At 38.5% G+C, this 7,456-nt stretch overlaps 1 non-coding gene across 1 annotated transcript; it reads right to left on the bottom strand.

Moving 5' to 3' along the window:
* Positions 1–1,877: 1,877 nt before the first annotated feature.
* Positions 1,878–1,950, bottom strand: TRNAE-CUC (transfer RNA glutamic acid (anticodon CUC)). The gene has a single exon. It is a non-coding gene; the product is annotated as a tRNA-Glu (tRNA).
* Positions 1,951–7,456: the final 5,506 nt, after the last annotated feature.

Below are 7,456 nucleotides of genomic sequence, written 5' to 3' on the forward strand. Positions count from 1 at the left end.
TGACTGACTTGGAGTTCAGAGTTTATGAAATAAACCATGAAGTAGGGAAGAAGATATACTTTACCAAATCGCTCAAAGTTGTAGATACCTTAAAAAAAAGGGAAAAATATTTCCTTGAATCTGGAAAACAAAACATTAAAGAACCAGCAATGCTTCAAACAAAAAGTCATCAAAAAATTACAATCATCCCAATCAGTTCATTCAGTCCCATGTAATTAATTCTTGTTCTTCTTGATCTCAGATTAGCATTTTATGAATCCATCAGCTTCTTAATTTGTTCTGGAAATTCTTACTCAGTCGAGTGTCATGGTCTCAAAGTTATTCAAGTGGCATTCTCACAGTAGCTGCTTGCAAACACTTTCGAAGAAGAATCAGAGTTAATCAATAACTGTAAATGACAAAATACTTTAAAATGGTCATGATTAAAGATGTTATGAGTGTTCATGTCATAAGGAAATTGAGTTATTTCTGTGGGACACAATATTTTAAGATAATGATTAGACAACGAGGGTATTGAGAAATTTCTATGAACTTCATGCAATCTGGAATACTTGTATTAGTAACATATTCATACACATATAACCCGAGGATTTTTCATCACTTGTTATTTGACAATACTTCCAATGTAATTTAACATACCAAATAAAGCTAATTAGCATCTCTCTGTTACAAGGTGAGAGATAATTTTTTTTTCAGATTTTTCCAGAGGCCTTCTGGAAAATCTCAAAGTTAGTTCAAAGTCAAAAAGACTCTATATAGAATTTCAGGGGACTTCCGTGGTGGTCCAGTGGTTAAGAATCCACCTTCCAATGCAGGGGACGCAGGTTCAATCCCTGGTCAGGGAACTAAGGTTCCACATGCCAAGGGGCAACTAAGCCCATGCGCTGCGACTACTGAGCCTGCACTCCACAACTAGAGAGAAGCCCATGTGCCGCAGCGAAGATCCTGCGTGCCACAAGACCCAATGCAGCCCAATAGATAAATAAATAAAAATAAATATTAAAAAAAATAATTTGATTTTTAGAAGTTGTCAAAAATGCCAAAAGGTTTGAACACTTGAATAGGATCACAGATCCTTATGAAACAATACTTAGTTATCTTATTAACCAAAGTGGCATTAAAAGATTTTTAAGGCAAATGCAGAAGGCTAAATAGTTGTGAACAAAACTTAGCTCCTTTAATATTAAGAAGACTTGGTTTTCTTCGGTAATTAAAGACCTGATAAAGACAATGTGAAGCACAGGAAATTATTCTAAGATGCACAACCTTGGTTTCCCAGGTAGATTACTTAAAAAGTAATCCTCCCCCCACCCGCCCTTTCCTTTCCTTTTTTAAAAACTATTTCTTGTTAATAGCAGACCAATAATCTCTTCAACTATGAACCAGGCAATTGTGAACTGTTTGCACATACTATCATTCTGTAGCAAATTTATGAATATACCATTTTTATAATATTCTAGAAGCATGTCTTTTTCATAGTACAACTTCTCATGTTTATTAACAGACCCAAATATATGTAGCTTCTCTATATTGGATACAAAGACAATGCCACAAGTAGATAAACTATGTTCAACAATTGTTTCAGTATTGTATCTTATTTGAAAATGATATAGATATTCAATTAATATCCATCATTTAACTTAACTGAGTGAACTTTAAGGCTTTAAGATATCAAGAAGGTTTTTGAAACTATTTAAGTAGATATATTATAGAACATAATTATTACTGAAAAGTTCATTTGTAAACTTTAATCTCACATCTTTTTAACCCACTTGTTCTTTTTAAAATTTTTTGTTTAAATATTTATTTATTTATTTGGCCACACCGTGTCTTAGTTGCAGCACGTGGGATCTTTAGTTGCGGCATGCAGGATCTAGTTCCCTGACCAGGGATCAAACCTGGGCCCCCTGCATTGAGAGCACAGAGTCTTAACCACTGGACCACCAGGGAAGTCTCTGTTCTTTTTTTTTTATAATTGAAGTACAGTTGATTTACAATATTGTGTTAGTTTCAGGTGTACAGCAAAGTGATTCAGTTCTATATATGTATATATATATACACACACATATATGTATTCTTTTTTAGATTCTTTTCCTTATAGGCTATTACAAGATACTGAGTATAGTTCCCTGTGCTATACAGTAGATCCTTTTTGGTTATCTATTTTATATATATTATTGTGTATATGTTAATACCAAACTCCTAATTTATCCCTACCCCTATCCCCTTTCCCTTTTGGTAACCATAAGTCTGTTTTCTATGTCTGTGAGTCTCTTTCTGCTCAGTAAATATGTTCATTTGTATCATTTTGTAAGATTCCATGTATAAACAATATCATATGATACTTGTCTTTCTCTGTCTGGCTTACTTCACTTAATACGATAATCTCTAGGTCCATCCATATTGCTACAAATGGCATTATTTAATTCTTTTTTTATGACTAATATTCCATTGTGTGTGTGTGTGTATATATATATATATATATATATATATATATATATATATATCTCACATCTTCTTTATCTACTCATCTGTCGATGGACATTTAGGTTGCTTCCATGTCTTGGCTATTGTAGTGTTGTATTGAACATTGGGGTTGCATGTATCTTTCTGAATTATGCTTTTCTCTGGATATATGCCTAGGAGTGGGATTGCAGGATCATATGGTAGCTATATTTTTAGTTTTTTAAGAATTCACTTCTTCTTAACAATTATTTTTAGATTAGTAAGGAAAATTTCATGAGACTTTAAACAAAGCTAGTCATCAATTTATTTGTCGAGAATCAGGTAAGTTTCAAAAATATCACAGGGACTTCCCTGGCAGTCCAGTGGTTGAAACTCCACACTTCCAATGCAGGGGGCGCATGTTCGATCCTTGGTTGGGGAGCTAGGATCCAACAGGCCCCGTGGAGGCTGAGAAAATTTAAAAAAACAAAAAAAATCACAAAAGCAAAGAGTGCAAGAAGCTAAAAACATGGTTCTTATCTCTCTTTTTCACTATGGTACTTGACATGCATTAAGCAATTCATTTCTAATTGTACGTTTTGTTTATAGGTTGGATTTATAATTTTATAATCTTTTTTTTTGGCCACACTGTGGGGCATGCAGGATCTTATTTCCCCAACCACGGGTGGAACCTGCACTCCCTGAACTGGAAGCGTGGAGTCTTAACCACTGGACCACCAGGGAAGTCCCCTACAGTTTTATAATCTTAAACATCTAGTAGAGATAATAGAAGTTTGTTTGACTAATAAACCTAGGTAGAAAAAAATTGTATGTCTGCATTATATTTAATGCTGACAACTCTGAAGACATGCCTATTTTTTATTTTACCAACAATTAGAAAACTAACTTTATTTATCAAAATTACACCAGATCACATGAATTTTAAAAAATTTTGTGTTATTGTCTATATTTCTGAGAGTTTTAGGAATACTTAATTTATATGAGCACTCACTTATCTCTAAGCCAATTTGAATAAAACTCCTTTAAGGGATTTTATAAATTAATATGGTAATACCATCTGGAGGTAGAAAAATATCACTTATACATAATACACACACACACACACACACACACACACACACACACACACATACACACATAAACATACAGGCAGACAAATACAGAGATCTTACAGCTTTTGCTTTAAAATTTTAACCATGTGTCAGGTATATTAATATAAAACTCACTGGTTCATAAAAGAACACTTGGATCCAAATTGTGCTTCTGGCAGATGGAATAAGTTAAGGTTACCCACTCAGATGGCTAAAACACTTTACTAATATCTGTGGAGAAGATCTTTTAAGTTTCTTTTTTGGTTTTTTTTGGCTGCTTTGGGTCTTCGTTGCTGCGCGCGAGCTTTCTCTAGTTGCGGTGAGCAGGGTCTACTCTTCGTTGCAGTGTGCAGGTTTCTCATTGCGATGGCTTCTCTTGTTGTGGAGCACGGGCTCTTAGGCTTGTGAGCTTCAGTAGTTGCAGCACGTGGGCTCAGTAGTTGCGGTGTGTGGTCTCAGTAGTTGTGGCACACGGGCTTAGTTGCTCTGTGGCATGTGGAATCTTCCTGGACCAGGGATCGTACCTGTGTCCTCTGCATTGGCAGGCGGATTTTTAACCACTGCGCCACCAGAGAAGTCCTTTAAGATTTTTCATTTGCCCAGTTTCCAAGTAGATCCTTAAAAAAAAAAAAGTGACTATCAGGTGACTTGAAACCAAAACCAATAAGCCTTTTATGACTAAAACATGGATGCAAAGTGCATCCTCAAAGAGAGTGCAAAAGATGCAGCCCTCCCAATATCTAGAGCCACTTCCAAAGATGGCCAAAAGATAGAAAGACTTAGACAACCCTCCACCCCAGAGCAGGCAACAGCCTCTAGGATGCTAGCCACAAAATGGGTGAAACCTACATTTCTGCCCCTCTGTACTTTGGGGGCCCCTAATCTGACAATTGGCCCCTGCACCTGCAGAACGTGCATGCCTTAATGGGGAAAACCAAGTCAAGTTCTCAGGGCACAGAAAGAGAAACAAACAGGAAAGCAATCCTTTCCTAGGAGGGAAAGGATCGACAACCAGTGGGTACTCTCAAACCAAATTTTAACCAGAGTCATAATCCGGAGAACTAATGTTTTCAAATGTTTCTCTCCTGCTAATCTGAATTTGGAAAGGGAAAGACTCTTACCACCTTCACTTGACAGGTCCCCACAGGTAGAGATCTAAGAGATTAATGAGGTAAGAATTCTTACCTCTGTTGGGTTTTGTCAGAGGTCCAAGATCTCTTTATTATAGCTTCCAGACTCAGCAAGGTGTTCCCAGCTGAAGGAGTTCCTGTGTGGGCACCAGAAACTGGAGGGGAAGAAAACGTTTTTCTGGATCCTCCTAGAGTCTGAAAATTAAACCAACAGAAAAAAGATTAACAAAAGACAGGCATACAAATTTATTTCATGTAAGTTTTACATAACGTGGGAGTCTTCATAAGGAAATGAAGACCCGAAGAAATAGTTAAACCTGAGTATTTTTATGCTAGGCTTGATGAAGGGTGGACAGGTGTGGAGGAGTATGATAGGTTAAGGAACATGGTACATGCGGTAAAACTGGAGGAAACCTAGCAAGGCCTATCTGTTAGCATCTCAGCATCCCTTTATCTTCAGAGATAAGGACGCTCCTTTCCTCTGAGTATAGGGAGGGCATCTCTCACATGAGGGGTTCATGACTGTGTCAGGGGAGAAGTGGGGTAGTTAGGGGGACCTTCCTGCTTCAGCCATTTTCTCAAACTCCTTCAGCTTAAAATATTCAATATACCAAGCTTCCATATTTGGGGTAGCTTATTAAAAATATCACCCCCCCAGAATTGATCTGTAGATTCAATGTAACCCCAATCCGAATCCCATCAGCTGTCAAATTAATTCTAATTCGTAAAAAAAAATTGCAAAGAATCTAGAATAATCAGAACAATTTTGAAAGAAGGTAAAGTTGGAAGACTTACATTACTGAATTTTAAGATTATACCAAAAAGCTACTATAATCAAGACAGTGTTGTGTGCGTATAAATATAGACACATAGATCAACTGAACAGAGTAGAGACCATATATAGCCCACTGGTTTTTTAAAAAAAAACATTTTTGCTTTTCTTTCTTTCTTTATTTGCTTATACAGGGTCTTAGTTGCAGCAGGTGGGCTCCTTAGTCGTGGCATGCATGTGGAATCTAGTTCCCTGACCAGGGATCTAACCCAGGCCCCCTGCATTGGGAGCGTGGAGCCTTATGCACTGGACCACAAGGGAAGTCACGTAGCCCACTGGCTTTTGACAAAGGGGCCAAAGTAATTCGACAGGGGGAAACGATAGTTTTTTTTCAACAATTGTTGCTGGAACAATCCGATATTTATATGTAAAAACCATAAAACTCCACTCTTATCTCACATCATCCACAAAAAAATTAAATCAAAATAGGGTTTAGGCCTTAACAATGTGATTTAAAATCCTAAAATTATCAGTAGAGAACATCTTGGTGACATTAGGGTAGGTAAAGATTTCTTAGATAGGATGCAAAAAATACAAAGTATAAAAGAAAAAGTTGATAAAATGAACTTCCTCAAAATTAAATATTTCTGCTCTTTAAAAATACTGTCAAGGGCTTCCCTGGTGGTGCAGTGGTTGAGAGTCCACCTGCCGATGCAGGGGACACGGGTTCGTGCCCCAGTCCGGGAAGATCCCACATGCCGCGGAGTGGCTGGGCCCGTGAGCCATGGCCGCTGAGCCTGCGCGTCCAGAGCCTGTGCTCCGCAACAGGAGAGGCCACAACAGTGAGAGGCCCGCGTACCGCAAAAAAAAAAAAAAAAAAAATACTGTCAAGAAAATAAAGGAAGCCATTGACTGAGAGAAAATCATCATAATGCATATATCCAACAACGGATCTGTAAGCAGAATACATAAAGGACTCTTATTTAACAATAACAAGACAAGCAGTCCTCCAAAATGGGCAAAAGTTTTAAAGACGTTTTGCTAAAGAAGCACGTGTCTAATAAGCACTTGAAAAGATGCTTACTATCATTAGACCTCAGAGAAATGCAAATTTAAATAACAATGAGGGACTTCCCTGGTGGCGCAGCGGTTAACAATCCTCCTGCCAATGCAGGGGGCACAGGTTCAAGCCCTGGTCTGGGAAGATCCTACATGCCGCAGAGCAACTAAGCCCATGCGCCACAACTACTGAGCCTGCTCTCTAGAGCCTATGAGCCACAACTACTGAGCCTGCATGCCACAACTACTGAAGCTTGCGCACCTGGAGCCTGTGCTCCGCAACAAGAGAAACCACCACAATGAGAAGCCCACATACCACAGTGAAGAGTAGCCCCCGCTCGCGGCAACTAGAGAAAGCCTGTGCGCAGCAAAAAATAAATAAATAGTTACACTTATTTTTTTAAAATAAATAAATAACAACGAAATTCCACCACACATCCACTATAATGGCTAAAAATTTTTTTAACTAGCAATACTAAATGTTGATGAGGATGCAAAAAAACTGGAGTGCTCGGGCTTCCCTGGTGGCACAGTGGTTGAGAGTCCGCCTGCTGATGCAGGGCACGTGGGTTCGTGCCCTGGTCCGGGAGGATCCCGTATGCCGCGGAACGGCTGGGCCCGTGAGCCATGGCCGCTGGGCCTGCACGTCTGGAGCCTGTGCTCCGCAATGGGAGAGGCCACAACAGTGAGAGGCCCGTGTACCTCAAAAAACAAAACAAAACAAAACAAAAAACTGGAATGATCATACATTCCTGATGAGAATGTAAAATGATACATTTTGGCACTTCTTATAAAGTTAAACATACACTTGCCATATGACTCAGACATTCCACTCCTAGGTATTTCCCCTAGAGAAATGTAAACATGTTAATGCAAAGACTTGTCCGTGACTGTTCATAGCAGATTTATGTATAATAGCTGTGACTCTTCATAGCAGA

This window comes from Phocoena phocoena, chromosome 1 (genome assembly GCF_963924675.1).
Source record: "Phocoena phocoena chromosome 1, mPhoPho1.1, whole genome shotgun sequence".
Classification (NCBI taxonomy): Eukaryota; Metazoa; Chordata; class Mammalia; order Artiodactyla; family Phocoenidae; genus Phocoena; species Phocoena phocoena.